This window comes from Dendrobates tinctorius, unplaced genomic scaffold, assembly GCF_039654945.1.
Source record: "Dendrobates tinctorius isolate UK_male_01 unplaced genomic scaffold, ASM3965494v1 ptg000158l, whole genome shotgun sequence".
Lineage (NCBI taxonomy): Eukaryota > Metazoa > Chordata > Amphibia > Anura > Dendrobatidae > Dendrobates > Dendrobates tinctorius.
The window spans coordinates 2132226-2158352 of record NW_027361825.1 but is presented as its reverse complement, the minus strand read 5'-3'; the positions used below and the strand labels follow the sequence as shown (position 1 = coordinate 2158352).

Below are 26127 nucleotides of genomic sequence, written 5' to 3'. Positions count from 1 at the left end.
TCCAGGAGGGGGCCAAACCATGGAGCAAGGGAGCTAGTAGGGCGAGGGTCTGGAGGAGACGTTCAGGTGCATACAGGGGGCACAGCGGAGAGCGGATGATGTATGGATTTTATTTACTGACTGATATTAGAACTATTGTATTCAGCGATTGAAGAACGAGAGAAAACCAGGGGAATATTTGAAATAGCTTTTGGAATTAAAGGCGTCGTTCCATTGTAAAGGATTGCAAAAAACATTTTTTTTTTTTTTTTTTTTTTTTGAATCAGATCTTTTTTATTAAACATTCAGGAATCAATACAGAAAGAATATGACATCTTATATAGCAAGTAAAATTTACATTGAGAGCAAATATTATTTAAAGGGTAAAACTCTTCCTGTGTAAGAATAAATAAAAAGAAGAAATCTCAAAACACAGATATTTGCATAAAATTGAGCCTATAAACAACATGGCTCCACAAATAAACAAAAATCAAAATTATACATCAGTGCCTCATTTCAGCGGGAAAACCATCCCCGCCAGCCGCGCCACTCCGCATCATATTTCGCGCCCCCCCGCCCCCCACGGATATCAGGTCCAATCCACCCCAGCTCCCTCCCACCGCGCCACTCAAAATCTACTTCGCCACAAAGGGCACTAGACTTTATTTTCACCCCCCAAGCATCCCCTCATCGCAAGCACAACAGCAACTGGTCCAACATCGCATCCCGTACCAGTGCGCCCGAGGGGAGACCCGGTGACTCCATCCATGGCTGCCAAATTTTGTAAAACTTTCTTAATGCATTTCTTTTTAAATAAGCCCCCCTTTCCAATCTGATGACATTATTTAGTTTATTTTTAAGCTCTGACAATGTTGGTGGCATAGGATCCAACCAATGATATGCAAGTATCTTTCTTGCCTGATACAGGATGCGTGCTATTCCCAGGGCCACTGCAGAGTCCGGGTCAACCCCCTCCTCCCACAAATTCAACAAACATAGACGAGGTGACGGTCGTATTGTGATATGGTATACTTGGGCTATGAGTCCCAGGGTCTGCCTCCAGAAATCCCCAATGTGCCCGCACTCCCACATAACATGCATCAAGTGGGCATCATCCTGCCCACACCTAACACATTGTGTATTGGGCCTAAGTCCCATTTTAAATAATAAGCTGGGTGTTTTATATACCCTGTGAATGAGATATATTTGCGAAAGCCGCTGGCACTCAGAAACCGCCATTTTAGGGACCTGTTCTAGAATATCGGACCACTGGTCCTCCGTCAGGGGGCCAACGTCCCGTTCCCACTTATTCTTAGCAGCAGTCAGTGGATATGTCTCCAGATGGGCAGGTAATAATCTTTTATATAATTCAGAGATAAGTCCCCTAGAAGACTCAGATGTAAGTAGCATATGTAGTGTTTGATTATGTGTCACTATCACCGGATTTGTCCTTCTCTGTTTTTCCAATGCATGTCTTAGCTGTAAGTACTGATAAAAGAAGACGTGCGGGAGGTGAAATTCTGTTCTCAATTGTTCAAAACTCTTAAGAGTATTATTTTGCAAAATTTGTGACACCAGATAAATCCCTTTATCTTCCCATCTTCCGAACCCCACCAGCTTTTTGATCTCTTGCAAATCCGGATTTCGCCACAATGGCCACAATTCCGTAGGCCCATTTATCTTCAAAAGAGACTTACCCCTATCCCACACCTTGAAAATCATAGCCAACGTGGGGTATCGTGCCCCATTTATCTGCCGTCTTCCCACCTCCAACCGGCACCCTGGATATTTCCATACCGATCCTTCCCTCACAATATCACCACCATTGTCACACGCCCCGTCTCTACCCCAACCCTTAAGATGTTGCATCTGGGAGGCTATAAAGTATATGAATGGGTTTGGCACCGCCAATCCTCCCTCCTCCTTCCCTCGCTGCAGTATCTCCAAGCGAATCCTAGCCTGTTTTTTCTTCCAAATTAATTCCCGGAATAATGTATTTATTTTTGCAAAAAAGTCCCTACAGATCCACACCGGAGAATTATGTATCAAATATAATAATTGTGGCATCATTACCATTTTGATTAAGTTAGATCTACCAATATTCGACAACGGCAGGCGACACCAAGTATGTACTTTTGCTCTAAATCGCTGCAACAGGGGCTCCAGATTCAGAGCCCGAAAATCCTTCGGGGCAGGACTAACAATTATACCCAGATACTTAAACCTCCGAACTACAGGGACCGGTATCTGCAAATCTGAGAAATCCGCCGGGAGAGGGTCTATCGGCATTAAAGCTGATTTGGACCAATTAATCCGAAGACCAGACCTCAGCCCAAATTCTCGAATGACCTCCATTGCCGGCAAAATCGAGGAATGTACCTTATCTAAATATAGAAGTAAATCATCCGCGTACAATGATATCCTCAACTCCACAGTTCCACATCTGAATCCCATTATTTCTCTGGACTTCCGAATTGCAACTGCCAATGGCTCCACCGCAGTAGCAAATAGCAAGGGCGAGAGCGGGCACCCCTGTCTAGTACCTCTCCCAAGAGGAAAAGACTCAGAGACCCTGCCATTAGCCCCAACCTTCGCCACCGGCGAGCCATACAACAGCCTCACCCAATTTATAAATCTGTGTCCAAAGCCCATTTTCCGAAGTACCGCCCACAAAAAACCCCACTCCAAACTATCGAACGCCTTAGCGGCGTCTAAGGACAAAATTGCTCTTCCCCCCAACTCCCCAGAACTATGTTGAATCCCCAAGTATAGTTTCCTAAGGTTCATAGATGTGGCTCTGCCTGGGATAAATCCCGTCTGATCCTTCTGTATAACAGATGAGATAACTCGGGACATCCTATTGGCGAGTACCTTGGCCAATAATTTAACATCTGTTGATAATAGGGAAATCGGGCGATATGAATCCGGAACCTCTGGATCCTTTCCGGGCTTTAATATTAAAACTATCAAAGCTTCCCTCATAGATGGCGGGAGGACCCTCTGCCTTTCAGCCTCTTCAAATACCTTAAGTAGCTTAGGTAGCAGTAAGGGTGCATAGGTTTTGTAAAACTCGCCAGGCAGGCCATCCATTCCTGGAGCCTTTTCATTTTGCATCTGACCAAGCGCCTCCTCCAACTCCTCCAACAGGATGTCCCGATCCAATGAATCCCTATCGCTATCAGCCAATGCAGGGAGAGAGAGAGCATCCAGGTACTGCTCAATCTCAGTCTCCGTGAGACTGCAATCTGATGTGTATAGTCGCATATAATACCTCCTTATCTCACTCACTATGTCCGCACTGTCTGTCACAGGACCACCCGAGTCCGTTTTTAGCCTATTGATATATGAAGATCCGTCCTGTGCTCTAATGACCGTGGCCAATAAATGTCCTACTCCCTCCCCCTCTATAAAATATTTTTGTTTGAGGAAATAACGTTTATTTGCTGCCGCCGACATGAGGTTTTCCCTGAGCGACCCCTGTGCCTTCTCCAAAGCTTTTTTAGTTTCCTCTGTCGGGTTGAGTATCACCGCAGCCTCCGCAACAGACACCTCCTGGATCAGACTCTGGGTGTAGCGTCTATTTTGGCTTTTCCGTGTGCATATTTCTCTAATATATAAGCCCCTGACATAGGCTTTCATGGAATCCCAGACTATGTGTGATGATGCAGAGTACTCATTAAGTTGAAAATATTCTAGAATGGCATCATGCAAAGATCCCCCTATAAGCTGGATCCAGAAGGGATTAAGCTTCCAGATAGGTCTAGATAGGGTGAGGGGGTGTCCCCATGAAAGTGTGACATGTAGCGGCGAGTGATCAGATACACTTCTAGGCAGGTAGGCCACCCCTCGTACATATGGGGTCATGAGTGTATTCCCAATGGCCAGGTCTATCCGTGACATAGCGTGGTGGGAGCTAGAGTAGCAGGAAAACTGTCTGGCTGTGGGGTTTTGGACACGCCAAAGATCTACCATACCCAGCTCCACTAACGTTCTAGCAAATGAGGTTGAGGCTGCATCTTCTGATATGTTTCCCGAATGCAACTTATCCAAATAGGGATGCAAATATGTATTAAAATCTCCTATTAGAAGAGTCGGCGCAGGGGGAAAGGAACCCAAAATAGACAAGATTCTTTTTACTGGTTCGACTGAATAGGGCGGGGGGATGTATATGGCAACCAAAATAAATTGTATACCGTATAACGTGCAAAGCAAACATACAAATCTGCCCCCAGGGTCAACCACTGATTTAGTACATGAGAAGGGGATGGACCTGTGCACCAGCACACTGACACCCCGCGCATGGGTCGAGTACGTGGAATGATATTCATGTGAAACCCATCCCTTTCTTAGCCAATGAATATTATCTTTCACCATGTGGGTCTCAGACATACACAGGATAGCCGGGAGAAATTTCTGCATATTAGTAAATATAGCACATCTCTTATTTGCATCCCCGAGCCCCCTAACATTCCACGCTACAATATTAAGTGATATCGCCATAAGAGCAGACTAAAAAATGAGAAATCGGAACATACTCCACTCCCGAGGGAGAGAGGCAATCTCCACCATCCCTCAGTACAATGAATTGGGTGACACGGCTGACGCACATCACATCCCACAGAACAATTAGGGAATACAACAACAAACGAAAAAAACAAAGGAGGGAGAGGGAGCACTGCACACCAGTGCACAGCGCCCCTACCCCCAAACACAAGTGTAACTTGCACATTTCTCTCAAATAGAGAGAATCAGGGCTAGAAAACTCGCCCAGAGTCAACGCAGGGAGAAGGGTCCACAGCTTGTCACTGTAACGAGTGTCCACAGCAATCCGGTCAGCTCCCGCCCTGAATCCGAAATGGAATGAACAGTAGTAATTATACCAGCATAGCGTCCTAGACAAAAAGGAGTAACAACACCTGGTGGCGAAAAAAGGGAGAACTTCAAGTATTCTTCCTCCTCATGGACCTCTCATTAATATCCAGCCAGGACAGCGCCATTCCCGCCGTATCAAAAAAGTGCGTTTCTCCATTCACATCAATCCGCAGTCTAGCAGGGTACATCATGGAATATGTCACCTGTAAGTCACGTAGGCGTTTTTTAATCTTAATAAATTGCGCCCTTTTACGCTGCACCTCCAGGGAAAAATCAGGGAAAATGGAGACTTTCCTCCCATTAATAGCAAGTTCCTTAATGTCTCTGGATCTGCGCAGGATAGCATCTCTATCTTTAAAGTGTAGGAGCTTAAGCAAGATGGGACGCGGGGGTGCTCCCGGCGGGGGGGGCACGCGTAGGGACCCTGTGTGCTCTCTCAATAGTAAAGAATGGGGACAAAACATCTTTACCAAAGGTGTCCATTAGCCATTTTTCAAAAAAGCCAAGTGAGTCAGTCCCCTCCGTCCTCTCCGGAACCCCCACCAGTCGCAGATTACTTCTACGGGAGCGGTTCTCTAAATCATCCACCTTGTTCAGCAGTATTGTAATATTTTGCGTGGCTTTTCCCAGCTCCCGTGTTATTGGTGGCAATTTATCCTCCGTCGCACCAACACGCTCCTCCAGTTCCCCCACCCTGGCAGTCACCCCTCGCAGCTCCTGTTTAATACAGGCCATGTCCTTGGTGACAATCTCCATTTGATTACTTAGAGTGGCCAGTGTGGTATTGCAGGAGTTAATTGCTGCGAGGATTTCTCCCAGTGTGGGCTCAGCAGTCACAGACTCCGGCTGCTCCCCATCCCCCACTCCTTCCTCCTCCAGCACAGGCCCCTGTGTCTGCACATGTTGGGCTGAAGGGGGGCCCAGTTTACTCACTGTTCCCTCCCTGGAGAGATGATCCTCCAGCTCCACGCTGCATCCAGCGTCTGCCTCAGTCTGTGCACTGGGCGATCGAGCAGCAGCAGGAGGCACCCTTGCATATCGTTCCAGCCTGCCAGCAGCTCCCATCGCTCCACTACCAGCCGACTTGTTGTTTGCTGGTGCCATCCTGGATGTAGCAGAGGCGCGCCCCGGCGTCTCCTTATCTTTTTTACTGCTGCGGTTCGACATGGCCCAAGGATCCTCCGCTGTCTAAACGCCCAGGGAGATATTGCAGCCCTCCAGGTCAGTGGGACTCGTCAGCAGTGCCGGTAATCAGTCCAAGGAGACCTTGAGAAAGCCACGGTAGGCGAAACGTACGTTGGAGGGAACTGGAGACGCATTGAGCCATTGATCACGGGTATCTATGATCTTATTACATTTCCTATGCACTTTATTTGAGTTTTTATACTCTGTGTCTGTTCACTATATGCACTTTTTTGCGGATGGAGTTTCTATGATCACCATATTTACTCATGGCTTATGTGTTTACTATGTAACTACCTTCTTACATTATGACATTTTATGGTATTGTATTATGTCCTATTTGTCTGGTTTTTCTTTTATTGTGTAATTAATAAAAACTTTTTTAAGTCTTTATAATCTGGACTTTAATTTGGCTTATTCATAAGGCTGGAGTCACACTAACCTGCGCAAAATACGGTCAGTATTTTACATGCGTAATACGGATGACAGACCCCTAAATAGTGCTCCGTATGTCATCCGTAATCAAGGTGTGGTCGCGTATTTTGCGCATGTCAGCATCCGTATGTAATCCGTATGCCATCCGTATGGCGAGATTTTCTCGCCGGCTTGCAAAATGGACATATAATGGAGCCCTATGACAGGGTTTCTAACAGAAACCAAAGAATAGATATAGACACATAGAATGCATATATATATATGTATATATATATATATATATATATATATATATATATGTATTCTATGTGTCTATATCTATTCTTTCGTTTCTTTGTTAAACCTGTCAGTGTGAGTTTACTGTATAGTGCACTGAATTGCCGGCTTTGCTAAAAGACACCAGGTGCGTATTTCTCGCAAGTCACACGTGTGTTCCGTGTGTAATCCGTATTTTTTGCGCACCCATAGACTTGCATTGGCGTATTACGGGCGTAGTACGCTGACAATCGCAGCATGCTGCGATTGGCACGGAGCGTAGAATACGGATGAGAAATATACGGCTGGTGCGAGGGACCCCATAGAGAATCATTGGTCCGTGTGTAATGCGTGCTTTTAGCGCCTCTCACTCGGCCGTATTCCTCACCAGTGTGACCCTGGCCTTAGTTGAGAAGGTTTTTTAAAAATGCTGTTTTTTCCCCCATAGACTGTCCATGGGCTGTGTCTGACCTCAGCCCATGTTGGTTACCTGTCTGCAAAGTGTCCTGGGTTTTATCATCCTCCCCTGTTATCCTATTGCCAGTCTTTGATTTCACCCTTCTTTACGATGGCCCAATATAAGGACGCGATCGATTGAGAAAGAAGTATGCAATGAATCCATCACCTAAACCCAACAGGTCAAATGTGGAGTTCACATTGAGCGGTGTAATATAGGGGTCTCGTGCCTCCGTCCCGTTAGGGTCTGTTGTGTATTCCTCCTCCATGTAGGAGGGTGTTTACTCTTCTGATACATTATTATGGAAGTTATGGATTAAGAGAATAATAATCCAATATCACTGGAGGCATCATCGTCCGTGGGAGAGAATCACACCAGCAAGGAGCCGACGGTCTCGGGAAAACCGAATGTTCCCTGTGTGCTTCCTCATTATCAAAGAGCCGATAATAAGCAGGTGACAATAATTTCCCCTATGCAGACGGGTGGAGCCCACCCCGCACCAGGAAGTCTCCAGGAATACACAATACTTCTGTGCCGTCTCTGCAATAATCCAATCCGCAGTTATATCTGGAGACCGGGCGACATTTTCATGCGATTTTTGCACAGATAATCTCCGTAATGAAAAGTAAAAAAAAACAAAAAACATTACAGTAATGTATAACATTTTATTAATAAAAATTATGTCAGATTGTGGCAAAAAGTAGAAAAAAATGAAGTGTCACAGTGCTAAGTATAATTTCATAATTATTTTCGTAAAACATAATGTGCACGGCGGATAAGAGGTTCAGTGGGTTAGGGGGAGCACAATACTTACCTTGCTCTGGCGCTGACAACCCGCGCTGCACACTGATAGCTAGGTAGTATGTGGGTCAGCAAGGGAAAGATATTAGTAGATGCAAATCAGTGGAAACCATCAGTAAGAGTCAGTAACTCTGTATTTAATTACTTATCTTCTATGTATATTGCCAGTCCACAATTTTCAAACACGCGGAAGTGCCAGCATGGCGGCCCAGTGGCTCATGGCGCTGTCTTATCTCCCTGTGTGGTGCAGTGCACAGTAATGGACACTAGAGGGAGACAGAAAGACTCTTTTAAAAGCGCAGCGCTCATCATGAGTAATCATCAAATTATTAGGGGTTGTGGCCTGAAGACTCATCTGAAGTTGGATCAGCTTCATGGCCCCCCACATATATCGTCCATATATCCTCCTAATCCCGAGACAAACTTTTTTTTTTTTTTTTTGCACAATTTTTTTTCTCTTTTTTCAGTTATTTTCTGCTCTGATTTTTTTTTTTTTTTGACTATTGCAATTTTTGCATCTATTTTTAAATTGTTTTCTTTTATTATTTTTTTCTTATTAAATTTCACTTCAAAAGTAAAAAAAACCCCACCTATTAATAAGATAATAAACTTTTTAAGCGTTGTAAAGACATGCAACATAGTTACTAAAGGGTTCATTTTCATAGACCAATAAGTGCATCATTCCCGCAGGGGATAAATTACCTGAAGACCCCCCCCCCCCAGCTGTATTTATGAATCCTGATCATTGTAGTTCATATATGACCATGTGTGGGACTATGCAAATCTCTGCACTGCCACCTGCTGGCTGTAAGTCACACTGCAGTGTTACTTTCTGGGAACACGAGGGACATGGAGTCCTGGCCTATAATGGTCCATGTGACCATCAGGGAGATGACGTCTCATTAACCCTTCATTTCCTCGCATTACATGGCTGCCTCTTATTTTCCTGCCTCTGATTTCATGTCCGTTTTTTTGCAGTCAAATAAAAATTTCCTTGTGAGGTGCGGCGTCTCATTGTCCTGCTTCCTCCTGACTTTCCTGTCACACGCAGCGCGCTGTGAGGTCACGTCTCCTCTGGGAGCAATGATTTCATGGCTGACATGACATAACCAAGGTTATATTAGCAGGTGTCGTCCCTCATTCTTTCCGGTGCGGACCCTCCTGGCTACCGACATAACTGTAAAAAGCCCCAAGACACTCCAAAGTGAAATATTGTAGCCTTCCCTTCCCCGACAGCTCTGTTGTACCATATCGGGTATTACAGTGGTCCCGATCCCCCAGTACGAGGTCGTACTATACTATACACTGCACAAGGACATACGCTCCTCACAAACCATCCACAGCGCCCGGTACCTGCCAGACAAACCACAATATGGAGTCCACACCCATCCACCATCCAGGGTACAGCAGTGTTCAAAGTAATAGTTCATCACAAAACCTTTACACTAGTCTTTATTTCCAGCATTGGGAACATTGCACACTGTTTTCATGAAGAGAAATGTTGATCATTTTTAACTACTTTACAGAAAATAACAAAAAATTAACATTGGGCTTTTTTAAAATATACCAGTGTCTGCATTTGTCTTTACAGACTCACAATACGTACTTGTGGTAGGGGGCCGGATTGGGGGGTGGTCCACTGCTTACCATGACCGGACGATGCAAAGACGAGACGGAGGCAGAATTCAGTTGTAACAGATCCGGGTTTATTGGCCGTCCTCCTCACGACCATAGCCATACACCGCAGTTCCTTTACAGTTCTCCATTTCCAGGCCCAGGTACCTTTCACCTTTCCTTTAGTCGTGATGACGTCCCTCGCGGATCTTTCACTGGGGCTGTCCTAGACCAATCTACCGCCAGCGCTTCACCTGCCCGAGGTCGTCGTCCAATCGGTACCCACGGGGCCTCGTCTGTCCTGCGGTATGTCGTGTCTGGGCCACCCCCCTGTCTTGTCCTGTCAGTCCCCTGGTCGAACTCTTCCACCGGTCTCAGTCTTCTGTCCTGAGTCTTCCTCTGCTGAGCTCCTCCCGAACCCCAACCAGTCCTATTTATCCCCACTCTCACTGGGAATTTCCCACCTGGGTTCCTATCTCCCCGCCCCCATGACTAAGCAGTTTCTATAGCCATAAGCTGATGTTAAGTCCTGAACTACACTCCCCCCTACCATCTTGTGGTCAAATTTCGGTACTGCACTCCCTTTTCTGTCTTTCCCTGCTGTTACCTTTCTGTCATTGCCAATCTTCATCTGTAGTGCACAAATCGTCCCCTCCTACTTACAGTCAGGTCTGTCCGTCAAGTCACCTTCCCCACATACTTTTTTATGACGATTTATCATTTCTCTGAATCACTAACCTATTATTTCGTACCCGCAGTTTCTTAGAACTTCTTCACCTCTATGTAGCATAGTCACCCAACTTCTGGTCTCGTCACCTGTTATTCCAGACCAGGACACTGGGACTACATCCCACAATTTTTTGACATTTGTTGTCTTTGCCTCAGAAACAACATTTTTTTATGTCCCCCCACAAATATTCTACAGGGTGGCCCATTTGTATGGATACACCTAAATAAAACGGGAATGGTTGGTGACCCAGATCGGCGCGCTTAATTTGCAGAATGGGCAAAACAAAAATTAGAACATGACCCTCAGTTTACAGAGAACATTATGTTCAGTGATGAGGCAAACTTTTTTGGGTGGGCCATTTATATGGATACACTTAAATAACATGGGAATGGTGACAGCTTTCTTGCGTAGGGTGTCTTGTATTGAAATCTGCTGCAATGACCCGGGTACTGCGTTCACCAGACATCAACACAATCTCTCTCCACTCCTCACGTGTTAACCTCTGAGACATGTCAATGGCTGTAAACAAAGAGAAACTTGTAAATAACTCGTGAAAGGATAAAGTTACGTTAAACCAAGCACACCATTCTTTTTCATATGAAATTCTCAATAAGTTTGATGTGTCACATGACCCTCTTCCCATCGGAAAAAATAAAGTTGGATCCAAAATGGCCGACTTCAAAATGGCCGTCATGGTCACCACCCATCTTGGAAAGTTTCCCCCTCCCATATACTAATGTGCCACAAACCCTGTATTGGATTAAGGTCCGGGGATCGGGCTGGCCACTCCATAACCTCAATTTTGTTGGACTGTAACCAAGATTTTGCTCGTTTACTGGTGTCTTTAGAGTCATTGTCTTGTTGAAACCCCCGTGGGCATAATATCCTCTTCTGCGTAAGGAAACATGACCTCTTCAAGTATTGTAATATATACAAACTGATCCATGATCCCTGGTATGCGGTAAATAGGTCTGTCGCCATAGTAAGAGAAACAAGCTCATATCATGATGCTTGCACCACCATGCTCCACTGTCTTCAGAGTGTACTGTGGCCTGAAAGCAGAGTTTGGGGGTCGTCTGACGAACTGTCTGCGGCCCTTGGACCCAAAAAGAACAATTTTACTTTTATCAGTCCACGAAATGTTTCTCCATTTCTCTTTAGGCCAGTTGATGTGTTCTTTGGCAAATTGTATCCAATTCAGTACATGTCTTTTTTTAACAGTTGGACTTTGTGGGGACTTCTTGGTAAGAGATTAGCGTCACACAGGCGTCTTCTGTCATAGTCCTCACAGGTAACTTGAGACTGTCTGTGATCATCCTGGAGCTGATCATTGGCTGAGCCTTTGCCATTCCGACTATACTTTCATCCATTCGTATGGTAGTCTTCCGTTTTCTTCCTCGTCTCACTGGTTTGGCTTTCCATTATAAAGCACTGGAGATCATTATAGCCTTATACACAGGAGATCTGGGGCCAGGTCTAAGATGTTTAGAACAACCTCTTGAAAAGATCCTCCATAACCTGTGTACAAGTGACTGAGAAGAAGTGATGAAGGTGATGGGCGGTCAACAGGTACTGATGATGGAGGTGACAGATATTTACCAGATACTGATGATGGAGGTGACAGTAGGTCACCAGATACTGATTTATACATGCACATATATACCCATGTGGCACCTCATATACCCACCCTCTGTACCCCTCCACCACCCATAGTATATGGACATACATCTATACCCATGTGCCACATCCTGGGTGCACCAGTCGCCCGTGGTGCCCTGCGGGTGACCTGTATCAGTGGGAGAGTTGCTGCTGTTCCAGTATAATACATGATTATCTGCTCAGACACATGAACGCAGGAAAACCTCTATTGTATATCATACAAAGAAATGGTTTACTCCACACAGACGTGACCTTTACAGTGAGAGCAATGGAGACATAGCGGAGAGGGCTGAGGGGGATGGTGGAGGGGGAGCAAGGGCTCGGGATGTGAGTAATGTAAAGTGACTAACTGAGGACACCAAAACGGCTTTGGCATTTATGGTGAGGTGACCGATCACAAGCCGTTACATCCCCAACTTACTGTCTTTAGCAGGCACTGACCACAGACGGCAGTTCGAGGAAAAGCACAATGCCCACAAGGCTTAGTGGAGGCCAGAGAGCTCAGCAGTACCATCGCTGTACTGGTTCACACACACAGGCACAGGAGCTTGCTGGCTGCTAATGTTGCATAAGGCGCAGGAGCTTGGTGGTTACTATTCCACATAGGGCACTGGAGCTTGGTGGTTACTATTCCACATAGGGCACTGGAGCTTGATGGTTAATATCCCACATAGGGCACAGGAGCTTGATGGTTAATATCCCACATAGGGCACAGGAGCTTGGTGGTTACTGTCCCACATAGGGCACAGGAGCTTGGTGGTTACTATTCCACATAGGGCACTGGAGCTTGATGGTTAATATCCCACATAGGGCACAGGAGCTTGATGGTTAATATCCCACATAGGGCACAGGAGCTTGGTGGTTACTGTCCCACATAGGGCACAGGAGCTTGGTGGTTACTATTCCACATAGGGCACTGGAGCTTGATGGTTAATATCCCACATAGGGCACAGGAGCTTGATGGTTAATATCCCACATAGGGCACAGGAGCTTGGTGGTTACTGTCCCACATAGGGCACAGGAGCTTGGTGGTTACTATTCCACATAGGGCACTGGAGCTTGATGGTTAATATCCCACATAGGGCACAGGAGCTTGATGGTTAATATCCCACATAGGGCACAGGAGCTTGGTGGTTACTGTCCCACATAGGGCACAGGAGCTTGGTGGTTACTATTCCACATAGGGCACTGGAGCTTGATGGTTAATATCCCACATAGGGCACAGGAGCTTGATGGTTAATATCCCACATAGGGCACAGGAGCTTGGTGGTTACTGTCCCACATAGGGCACAGGAGCTTGGTGGTTACTATCCCACATAGGGCACTGGAGCTTGATGGTTAATATCCCACATAGGGCACAGGAGCTTGGTGGTTACTATCCCACACAGGGAACAGGAGCTTGGTGGTTACTATCCCACATAGGGCACTGGAGCTTGATGGTTAATATCCAACATAGGGCACAGGAGCTTGATGGTTAATATCCCACATAGGGCACAGGAGCTTGGTGGTTACTGTCCCACATAGGGCACAGGAGCTTGGTGGTTACTATTCCACATAGGGCACTGGAGCTTGATGGTTAATATCCCACATAGGGCACAGGAGCTTGATGGTTAATATCCCACATAGGGCACAGGAGCTTGGTGGTTACTGTCCCACATAGGGCACAGGAGCTTGGTGGTTACTATCCCACATAGGGCACTGGAGCTTGATGGTTAATATCCCACATAGGGCACAGGAGCTTGGTGGTTACTATCCCACACAGGGAACAGGAGCTTGGTGGTTACTATCCCACATAGGGCACTGGAGCTTGATGGTTAATATCCAACATAGGGCACAGGAGCTTGATGGTTGATATCCCACATAGGGCACAGGAGCTTGGTGGTTACTGTCCCACATAAGGCACAGGAGCTTGGTGGTTACTATTCCACATAGGGCACTGGAGCTTGATGGTTAATATCCCACATAGGGCACAGGAGCTTGATGGTTAATATCCCACATAGGGCACAGGAGCTTGGTGGTTACTGTCCCACATAGGGCACAGGAGCTTGGTGGTTACTATCCCACATAGGGCACTGGAGCTTGATGGTTAATATCCCACATAGGGCACAGGAGCTTGGTGGTTACTATCCCACACAGGGAACAGGAGCTTGGTGGTTACTATCCCACATAGGGCACTGGAGCTTGGTGGTTACTATCCCACATAGGGAGCAGGAGCTTGATGGTTAATATCCCACATAGGGAGCAGGAGCTTGGTGGTTAGTATCCCACATAGCACATAGGAGTTTGGTGGTTACTATTCCCCATAGGACAATGGAGCTTGGTGGTTAATATCCCACATAGGGCACAGGAGCATGCTGGTTACTTAGGAAATGTATAGAAAAAACACAAGCGCTTGCAAGCAAGCGGATAAAAAAAAGCGCTAATATAACCTCAGCTGCTAGGAACAGTAGGGGTAGATGTCACCCCTAGCGTGAGTAAATGATGATATAATACAGAAACTAACCGCGATTGAGGAAAAATATTCTAAATAAAAATCAAGACGTGAAGATACCTAAAAAAGGTGTCAGAAGTGCTCATAAAAAAGAGTTCCTACAAGGAATGATAAATACAAATCCAGAAGAAACTTACATAGACGCACAAAAACTTTAAAACAGGTGGTAAACCGGAGTGGCTATTCCCTGCCAACCAAGTGAATGCAAAGGGCCGGCAATATCCCTAAAATAACACAGAAGGAAAACTTGGCATAACTGGCTTTGCTCATATAACCGCCTAAATACTGTTGCCACAGAGTGCTTACAAACTCAGATAATACCTTCCTTACCGGGTGATGATACAGATGATCCGTGGGTACATAACTCTGCAGGTATAGTGGTAGATACTTATTAATGTGGATGGCGCAAGAGCGGGGAAGCAGTCAAGTCAGGCAGAGCCAGGGAGAGCCTCGGTCGGTGGCATACCCTGGATGCCCACGTGAAACAATGGCCGACAAACTCCTTGAGCGTGTGATGTCACAACAGCTTCGGGGTGATGCTACGACCAGAAACCAAAGCATTTCAGAGGCAATGCTACCTCCTTCGTCAGGAGCTTGCTGGTTACTATCCCATATAGAGCACAGGAGCTTGCTGGTTACTATCCCATATAGAGCACAGGAGCTTGGTGGTTACTATCCCATATAGGGCACAGGAGCTTGCTGGTTACTATCCCATATAGAGCACAGGAGCTTGGTGGTTACTATCCCATATAGAGCACAGGAGCTTGGTGGTTACTATCCCATATAGAGCACAGGAGCTTGGTGGTTACTATCCCATATAGAGCACAGGAGCTTGGTGGTTACTATCCCATATAGGGCACAGGAGCTTGGTGGTTACTATGTGACATAGGGCACAGGAGCTTGGTGGTTACTATGTGACATAGGGCACAGGAGCTTGGTGGTTACTATCCCATATAGGGCACAGGAGCTTGGTGGTTACTATGTGACATAGGGCACAGGAGCTTGGTGGTTACTATCTGACATAGAGCACAGGAGCTTGGTGGTTACTATCTGACATAGGGCACAGGAGCTTGGTGGTTACTATCTGACATAGGGCACAGGAGCTTGGTGGTTACTATCTGACATAGGGCACAGGAGCTTGGTGGTTACTATCTGACACAGAGCACAGGGGCTTGGTGGTTACTAACTGACATAGGGCACAGGAGCTTGGTGGTTACTATGTGACATAGGGCACAGGAGCTTGGTGGTTACTATCTGACATAGGGCACAGGAGCTTGGTGGTTACTATCTGACACAGAGCACAGGGGCTTGGTGGTTACTAACTGACATAGGGCACAGGAGCTTGGTGGTTACTATGTGACATAGGGCACAGGAGCTTGGTGGTTACTATCTGACATAGAGCACAGGAGCTTGGTGGTTACTATCTGACATAGGGCACAGGAGCTTGGTGGTTACTATCTGACATAGGGCACAGGAGCTTGGTGGTTACTATCTGACACAGAGCACAGGAGCTTGGTGGTTACTATCTGACATAGGGCACAGGAGCTTGGTGGTTACTATCTGACATAGGGCACAGGAGCTTGGTGGTTACTATCTGACATAGGGCACAGGAGCTTGGTGGCTACGTACTATCCCACATAAGAGACTAGAACTTGGCGGTTGCAGCCTCTAGATGACGCTATCACTTGAACGTTCTCAGGTCACCACTGGGGCCACACCAACCTCCAGATGATAACAGCTTCTCAGAATGTTGCAAAGTTAAGCAGCAGTTCAACTTCACAACAATTGTCTGTACTCTGTACGCATCCAGACGTTGCTCTATTCTAAGAGGCTTTTCTGATCCATCTACTTCTGCCATGTTTCTAATCCTTTCTGATCCATGTGTGGCATATCCTAGCAATAGCACCACTCTTACAAATGGCTGTGACTGGTATTGCAGTGTTCCAGTGGCCTTTTCCTAAAACCTGGAAAACCAATTTTAGACCACATATCCTAGCCTGCAAATCATCAAAGTGTGTGCTCAGCAGAGTCTGAACCAGCAGGGAGCAGATGTAACATCATGCAGCCTGAGAGCCAACAGAGAAGAAGCAGAGTCTGAAGATATGAACAGAAACAGCAGACTTCAGGCAGAGCCCAGCACTGAGTCTAAGAAACGCCAAAGTTTAGTGAAGTTTCCTCTGGATGAGTCAGAGCCGAGTGCTTCACTACTGATCGCCCATGAAATGATCTTATGACCAGGACTGTAATTTCTGTTTGTGATCTCAGGACGTGAAATAATAATAAAAAAAAACAAAAAAACACAAAACTCATAAACCTTTTATAAAAACAGTTACTCAATGGACCAAAGCATTCAAGGGCTCTTCCACATCATAAATCACAAAAACCTATAGAAACACAGGTGCATAAGCCACCAAGAGTCAACGAGTAATGAAGACTGTCTGTACACCTGAAATATCATATGCAAGAAATTATACAGAGCAGTAAGTGGTCAGTCTTCAGAAGTATCCATCAAAACTGAAGAAATACGGTACATGGCGGAACAAAATCCTACCAGGAAATAAATGCATAAGGATAGTAAAAAAAGGTATGACCAAAGATAAAGAATGTATCACGCATCACCAGAGCAGAGGTCTGCGGAAGAGAAGGTTGTGCATTATCTACACGAATGAGACCATCGAAATGCAATGATAATATCACAGTGGATCATGGTAAGGCGTAAGAGTGGAGAAGAATAGAAACAAGCCTGAGCTGGACGACATCAGAGCTGGAAACAAAAAACTGAAGTAACACAGTAGACGGTAAAGTAGATCTGTGTGGCAGCCAAAGGCAGACCCCTGAGTTACCAATAGCGGTGTATCTGGCGCTCACAACAACCGCTATTGGTACGCTCCAGTATAAATAATCTCTTATCACACTCTGACATCACCCCTCGGAGGAAGCCATACGTGAAACGCGCTTCATCTGACTACCACATAGGTCTATTTTACCTCTTTTTACCTTTCACTATGTTACTTCAATTTTGGAGGCTTTTCTGTGGCTTTGCCTATGTCTGATACTGCATTTTTAAAGTTTTTTATATGTTTTAAAATTTGTTCAATTAAGATTTGTTTTTTTTTTAAGTATGACTTATATTCTTTTTTTTATTTTTACTCATTTATATAGCGCCATTAATTCCAAAGCGCTTAACAGACATTACATTATCGGCACTGTCCCCGATGTGGCTCACAATCTAAATTCCCTATCAGTCTTTGGAATGTGGGAGGAAACCGGAGAACCCGGAGGAAACCCACACAAACACGGGGAGAACATACAAACTCCTTGCAGATGTTGTCCTTGGTGGGATTTGAACCCAGGACCCCAGCGCTGTAAGCCAACCACTGAGCCACCATTCTTTTATAAAAAAGAATCTGATAAACATAATTTACAAATGGGACCACAAACACTAGTGATTGCTGTGAAAATTGTTCACTCTTCCCCCAACTCTAAATGCCACTTTGAAGTCTGTGAATTACTCCAGAGCTGCACTCAAGATTGTGCTGGTGCAGTCACAGTGTACATACTGTACATTACATTACTGATCCTGAGTCACATCCTGTATTATACTCCAGAGCTGCACTCACTATTCTGCTGGTGCAGTCACTGTGTACATACATTACATTACTGATCCTGAGTTACATCCTGTAGCTCTTTTTTATTATAAAAGTATCAAAAACACATAACAGACTATATAATACAAAACACAATACATAGCAGACAAACAATGCTCCCGACATAAATATTTGTGCAAACCTCGCAATTTAACCTGATCCCCCAGGCTTTCCAGCCTAGAGGGCCCCAGCAGGATCCCTCCACCCCTATACAACTTGAAATAAAGAAACCCCGATATAACACATTCATCCCCTACGCACACCCTTTCACACTCCATTCGCACTTTGCACCCATACCTATATACAAGTAATAAAGAAAAAAAACCATATTCCGGCCCTTCTGCCTTACAAAAAACCCATAGCCACTTATACTGGCAAAACCCCAGCACCAGCCTAACACCTCTACGAAATTTTTACTGGCTCCCCCCATACCTATGCTATTTACCACGTGGTCCATTCTTCTTTTCCTTTCCACGATTTGTCCATCCACTTTCCCTTCAGATAAAGGTCCTCTTTTCCCATTCTCACCCCCCATTCACCCCCTTCCCAACCTCACTACACCCTCCCATGCACTCCTAACTAAAACAAAAAAAAGTATGTACATATGCATAATACACAAAAATAATACAAATATACAATATACATCTACATATACACCACATAACATTATTACCATCTTTGTTTTGGCTTGCCGCCACACACTTTCCTTTGCAGACCCAAGATCAGTGCCTGCAAGCCCAATATCCATTTTGCCTTTATCTCAAAACAAAAATCTAGGCGTGCCATGCAGTAGCCCACCACCAGGAAATGGGAGTTCAAAAGGCCCCGTCCCTCACTAACTCATTCACCCTGTCCCTTAAAACTAAAACTGTCCCTACCTCTGTCCCTAAAGAAAACTATCCCTATCTGTCCCTTCCTGTCCCTACTCTACCTAACTTAACATGACTAACTCTCTATCTGTCCCTCAGTGCCTGTCCCTCCCTGTCCCTATCTGCCCCTACTTCTGTCCCTAACACACCCAGTGAAACTTATGCTATCCCTACCCTCATTCACACGGAGCTAGCTCTCCCTTGAGTGCGTTTTTAAAAGGAGAGGCCTCTCCAAAGCCAAGAGGCCTTCCTCACACCCAACCTTTCGAACTCCAAAGAACGGACCTTCACCAGGTCACCCAAGATGTTTCCTACCACCTCATCCCTTGGGAGGGTTTTTTTCTGCGTCGAAACTAGGCACCGTGCATTCCAAGTGTAGAACCTAACCACTACACTGACTAGGAATAAAGTGCACGGGTCCCGGCCACCCAGGGATCTGAACGCTCCATAGGCCCACTCAGCGTAGGAGAGGGACGCCAGCCGCGGCCAACGTATGGAAGCACCCACCCTGTTGTAAACCTCTGCATTAAAAGGACAATGAAGCAGGAAGTGCTCCATGCTTTCCAGCACGTCGCCACACTCCTCACGGGGACAACCCCGATCATCGGATTTCCTGCACTTCAAGTTATCCTTTACATACAGCCTCCCGTGGAAGCAACGCCAGGTCAAGTCCCAAAACTTCATGGGGATCCGCTTAGAATTTAAAAGCCCCAGACCGACCTCCAGATCCCGGCCTGGGCAATCCTTAAGGGCCAGGGGCTTCTGGAAATGGGTCAACAGGACCCTCCTGTCAAGGCATTGCCTCGACATGGTCCTGATTTCCCACATTCCCAGACCCCACCGGCGGATCACCTTCAGAACCGGGGTAGCGTAAGCTGGGAGATGCCCATGAGGTGTGCGTAGGTCCTTCACCTGCCCTCCTGTCTCCCATTCCTGGAAGAAAGGCCAAAGCCAACCCTTGCAGGAGACTACCCATGGAGGAGCCCTCTCTAGCCAGAGGTTGGAGATGTTAGTCTTAAGAAAGGTGTTTACTAGAAACACCACCGGCTTGACCATACCCAACCCGCCTAGTCTCCTCGTACGGTATGTAACCTCCCTCTTGATTAGGTTAAGCCTATTCCCCCATAACAATTGGAAGAACAGGCTATAGACCCGTGTCCAGAGAGGTTCCGGCAAGATGCACACACTGCCCAGGTATATTAATAAAGGTAGCAGAAAGCCTTTAGCCAGGGCAACCCTTTCCCTCAGGGTTAAAGACCAACCCTTCCATTGGTCCACCTTTTGGGCGGCGATCTTAAGTCTGCCCTCCCAATTTTGCTGGGGGTAATCCCCGGGGCCAAATTCGATGCCTAGAATTTTGGCGGTGACCTGGGGCCCTGGAAGGGTGTCCGGGAGATCAAACCTGGGATCTCCCCCTCCCAGCCAGAGACTTTCACACTTATCCCGGTTGATCATGGACCGGGATGCCTCCGAGTAGCGCACTACCTCCGACATGACCCAATCCGCCTCCCCTCTCGAGGACACGAAAAGGGAAACATCATCGGCGTACGCCACCACCCTCAGAGAGGACCCAGAGCCCGCCTGGTCCATCCCGACTCCCGTCAATGGTCCACGATCTACCCTCCTTAGGAAGGGATCGATCGCGAACACGTATAAAAGCGGGCTCAGCGGACAGCCCTGACGGACCCCAGAACCCACCTCAAAAGGGTGACCTGACCAACCGTTCACCAGCAGAAAAGTCTCAGCCCCTTGGTACAAGATCTCTAACCATTTTACAAACCTCCCAGGCAGACCATACCTCAAAAGGACGGACCAGAGGTGCTCGTGGTTGACCCGGTCAAAGGCTTTCGCTTGATCTAATGACAGCAAGTACCCCTTCCAGTGACCTGCCCTACCCTGCTCCACTGCCTCTCGGACACCGAGCACAGCACTAAAAGTACTGCGGCCTGGAACAGAGCAATGCTGGGCCCCTGAAAGGAGCCGGGGTGCAAACTTCACCAGCCGATTAAACAGCACTTTGGCCAGAACCTTCCGGTCCGTATCGAGAAGTGCTATGGGACGCCAATTCTCGATACGGGACGGATCCTTACCCTTTGACAGAATAATGAGAGCTGACTTCCTCATTGAGTCGGGAAGAGTGCCCGAGGAGAGACACTCATTAAAGACCCCTGTCAAGAGGGGGACCAAGGAGTCCCTAAAAGTCTTATAGAACTCGGATGTTAAGCCATCCGGACCTGGCGATTTCTTGGGCCGAAGCCCATCAATGGCCAGTCTCACTTCCTCTTCCCTGATTTCTTCTGCCAAAACACCAAGAGAGGGATCACCCCCTGGCTCAGGGACGGTTTCAGCCAGGAAAGCCGACATCCCGTCCCAATCCAGATCTTTCTTCTCCAAGAGGCGTAGAAGGATCTGACCACCTCCAGGATCCCTGATTTGGATCTGTTCAGGGACCCCGTACTGTCGATCAGTCCTGTTACCATCTTACAATTCACTGACATCTTACAGTTTCTGTAAGGGTCGGGCGAGCGGTACCTCCCGAAGTCCCTCTCAAAAACCAAAGATGTGTGTCTATCATACTGACACCTCTTGAGTAAAGATTTCACTCTGGAGATTTCCTCACGGTCACCTCCAGTCGAGACAAGCTGCTCGAGTTTCCTCCCCAGAGCCTGATACAAGCGGTGCCTGTTCAGACTTCTGAGGTTCGAGAGCTGACGGAAGAACCCCGCCACCCGCTTTTTGAAGATCTCCCACCACTCTGACTTACTACTACAGAGATCCAACAGCGGTACCTGGCTCTGAAGAAAATCCTCGAAGGATTGTCTCACCTCCGCTTCTTCCAGCAGGGACGAATTGAGCTTCCACAGCCCTCTTCCCATCCGAGGAGTCTCTGTAACATTCAGAGAAAAGAAAATTAGACAGTGATCAGAGAACTCCACCTCAACGGCGGACACAGCAGAAAAGATGGCGTCCTCCTTCAAAAAAAACCTGTCTATTCTAGACCTACTGCTACCCCTATGGTAGGTGAAACCCCCGTGACCTGGGGTGTGCCGGATGTGGACATCCACCAGGCGAGCTTCACTGGCTATGCTATTCAACGCGACGCTATCATAAGCCAGGCGATCTCCGGGACCCCCCCGGTCACGGGACCTCGTAATGGTGTTGAAGTCCCCACCGAAGACCACCTGCCGGCTTGTAAAAAGAAAGGGCTTGATCCTCAGGAAGAGACATTTGCGGTCCCACTTGGACTGCGGGCCGTAGATGTTGATGAGCCGGAGCTCTTGTCCCCTCATGAAGACATCTAGGATCAGGCACCTCCCCATTTCCAACTCAGTAACCCATTCAACAGCTGCAGTCTTAAAAAGGACTGCCACCCCGCTATACGGCTCGGCCGCAAGAGACCAGTATGAGGGCCCGCACCTTCACTCCCTCCGTGCTTTATAGATGGCCCCCATGTCTGTTAGTCTGGTCTCTTGCAAGAATAAAATTTCTGCCTCAATTCGGGAGAAAAAATCAAAGGCCGTGAAGCGAGCCGCATCTGACTTTATGCTGGCAACATTAATAGATGCCAGCATCAACGGGGCGAGTTCTGCCATCATGGGTGATCAAGTTGGATGGCCAACTTCTTACCACTGCTATCACCTCCACCTGGGGAGGGGTCGGACACCTTCCTTTTCAGGGAAGCTCCCGTTGTGTCCATCCCACCCCCCCCCGGTGTCCTCGCCCCCGGGTTCCAGGTCTGTCCCCCCCCCAGGAGGAACACTGCCCCCTGAGAGACGGACCCCACCATCCCCCGAAGGACCCTCCAGTGGTACCCCCGGCCCAGCATCCTCGTCTTGCGGCCCATCATCTGAGCCTCCGAGGACGCTGAACCGGTTGGAGAGATCAATCAGAGGGGGGTCAGCGGGCCCTTCTGTGCGCACCCTGGTGGTCGGGGGAGATTTTGAAGGCTTGCCAGCCTTCTTCCCCCCTGACTTATGATTGGCACGTTTGCTTTTGCCACCCGCTGCTGTAGGCTGCTCCTGGACCTCCTCATCAACACTTTCATACTGTGAGGACCCGTCCGAGTCAGCCGCTTTATCCTCCCTCTCCATCCTCCTGATCTCCTCTCTCACCACACTCTCCCTCAGGACCTCAGAGGCTTTTGCCACGGGCCTGGAGGGAGGAGCAGGCATCGACCTGGTTGCCCGAGACTTCACCTGCCCCCCACCCCCATGGCGTTTTTCTTGGCTCCGCACGTACGCGGGGCCCCTCACCTTGGCATTGCCCTTCCTCACCGGTCCCTCAGCCCCTTCCCCTCCGCCACCACCTGCCACAGCTGCAGGAGCGCCGCCAGAGGTTTCTCCCTCACGGACTCCTCCCGCCGGGCCTGCAGCGGCATTAGAAAAGGAGCGAGGGCAGCGGCTGAGAGGGTGACATAGGTCACCACACAGGTGACACCGAATGTCTTTACACGAGGCGGCCAGATGACCTACCCCACCACACAAGGCACATTTCTGTACCTTGCAGCTAGTGCTGAAGTGAGTGGGGTCGCCGCACTTGTGGCAGACCTTCGGTTGCCCCTGGTAGAAGACCAGGATCCTGTCCCTTCCCAGGAATGCCGAGGAAGGGATGTGGGTGACCGTGCCGCCGGAAACCTTCAGTTTAACCATGAAGGTCCAGCCCCCCGACCAGATGCCAAATTCATCCCTGTTCTTTTTGGGGACCTCGGTGACTTCCCCTAACGGGAAAGCCACGTCATAATGTCCACGCCGGCAAGTGACTCGTTACAAGTGACCACGGTCACTCGCTTGACGGAATTTTGGCGAGACACCGCTTGCGCAACGAAGTCTCGCCATCCGGGCTCTTCCCGCACCAGCTCATAGTTAGACCAGAAGAGCTCAAGCCCCTCTGGCCGCACAAAGCTGACGTCGAAGAAGCGGGACGCCGAAGGATGTATCAGGGCAAAGATGTCATTCGCCCCGAAGCCCATCCTAAGGAGGAGCTCCACCACCTTGCTCCTAGGTGGATAGCTTCACTGCCCCCCCACCTAAGACGGTCCACATTCCTCCTTTGCGGCCCCTGCCCGGCTGTGGGGAGAGACCAATCAGTCCCTCCCTCTTTTTGGTTTTGGAAGGCAGCAAGGCCGTATCTCTCTATCCAGAAAGACAAGTCCACTGTCCTCCCCTCTACCACTATCGACCTTTCTCCTTTTTTGAGGGCCTCCAGGAAACGGTGATGCAAAGCGCCGTCCCTGGAGCCCGGAGGCGAGGAGACCCTCCCAGGACCACCCCGAAGACCACCCCGACCCCCAGCCGCGGCCCCTGCATAACTATGTTGCGGTCTTGCGGCCGGGGGGGCAGACGGGCCAGCCCTCCCACCACCACTCGTGCTTGCACCCTCATTTATCCGCCCACTCACTCTCCCATTCACTCTTTTATTATTGGCATTCACTCCAGCACTTTCAGACCCATTCACACCCGCACTCACTCCCTCATCCATGTCACTCATATCTCCATTCACCTCTGCAAACATCTCTTCAAAAATATCCACGCCACTCTCATACTCACTATCACTCAGACAAATGGTGCTTGCATTATTTACAGTATTATTTACAGAAATTACCTTAGCATTAGTATTTACAATATTGCCACTTTTTTCCCCGCAGTTCTCCCTCCCACCTGCTGGGGGCCCTCTCTGGCTGCCCGGTGCTCCTGGTCTGGCCTGGACAGTGCTGCTGGCCAGGAGTGCTGCTGCTCCTTTAAGGGCCTCCATGTTAGCCTGCATGTTACTCTGGCTGGGCCTGGGAGCAGCAGCTCCTGGTTTCCCCAGCTCACTTTTTTTTCTTTTGTCCAAAGCACCACAGTCGTCCTTTCCCGTCTGTACTCTCTGGGCAGGGACGGCCACTGGCACCGCTCCCTGCCCTGCATCTCCTCTCTCCGCCCCCGGCATCCCAGGAAGAGCCGGAGCCCCCGCACCCCCAGATGACGGTAGGTGGGCCGGGGACCCCGACAACTCCCCACCAGTTTCTGGGGGCTGTGCTACATTGCTGGGAAGGGTGGGTGGGACAGAGGGCAGCGGGCCCGCCGTGGCCACGCCCCCCCACCGGTTGCAGTCACTCCAGGCCGGGCAGTGACCCCTTGCGAGGCCACGCCCCCGGGTGACGCGAGCACAGCGGGCGGAGCCGTGACCGCCGAGGCCACGCCCCCCCTCCAGCCACAGCCACCACGGGCAGAGCAGCGGCCCCTTGCGAGGCCACGCCTCCCCCGGGTGACGCGGACGTAGCGGGCGGGACTATGGCCGAGGAGGACACGCCCCCCCGCATGCCGCAGCCTTTGCAGGCCGGGCAACACTCGGGGTGGCCTCGCCCCCCTCACGGACCACCGCCGCCACCCTGTGCCCACCGCTCGACACGGGCAAGGCCAGCCACTCCCCCTCATCACCCAATGGTGGCGGAGCCCCCTGCACGGACCCCTTTTTGGGTCGACGTGCCGGAGACCCCGCTCTCACCACGGTCGCCGATAGGGGAGCTACCAGCACCTTGCACCGCTTGAGCTGCGATTTAATTGCTGGATCGCCCTTTCTTGGCTTCTGGACCCCCACCAGCGATCCAGACCTAACGGATCCGTACGTGGGGGGCCCAGAAGCCCCAGCACTCGCCGCCGGAGGTGCGGCCCTGGCTGTACCAACTTTACCTGGTGCCAGGCCAGCCCCCCTGCCACTGAGGGCTGAGCCTGGGCACCACCACCAACACCACAACCAGCACCGACCTCCATGTCACTGCCCTGGTCTGAACTGTCACCAGATGCGACAGTCAGGTCACAACAGTCATCTCTATCCCCGCTCCCTCGCTGCGGACCCACCACAGGGCCCGAGCCGGGGTGGGTAGCGGGTTCCACACAGCGGGACAGAGGGGCCCTGGGAAGAGGAGCAAAAACCAGTTGTTCCTCCACGCCTTCAGAGGCCTTACACCTGCGCCTCCTGTTTCTCCTCCTCCCGGTTGCCTCATCCTCCGGGCAGACTTCATACCCAAACAACAGCGTGCCAAACCGTGCTGGGGATTCTGTCTGCCGTACTTGTTTAAGGATGAGGCAGCCCCCCTCAGAACTACTCCCGCTCCCTCCATACTCCCCCTCGCTCCCGCTTTCCTCCGCGCTACT

General features: G+C 48.8%; 1 protein-coding gene across 2 annotated transcripts in view; it reads left to right on the top strand.

Moving 5' to 3' along the window:
- The window catches only part of EGFL8 (EGF like domain multiple 8), a 68739-nt gene that overhangs the window by 2845 nt on the left and 39767 nt on the right, over positions 1-26127 (top strand). The window contains exon 1 of one of the 2 annotated variants that reach the window (XM_073548743.1): positions 5235-6187. The exons of the other annotated variant lie outside the window; for it this stretch is intronic. The gene's annotated coding sequence lies outside the window, so the exon portion shown is untranslated. Of the gene's footprint in view, positions 1-5234; positions 6188-26127 lie in introns of those variants that run through there. 2 annotated transcript variants of the gene reach the window in all.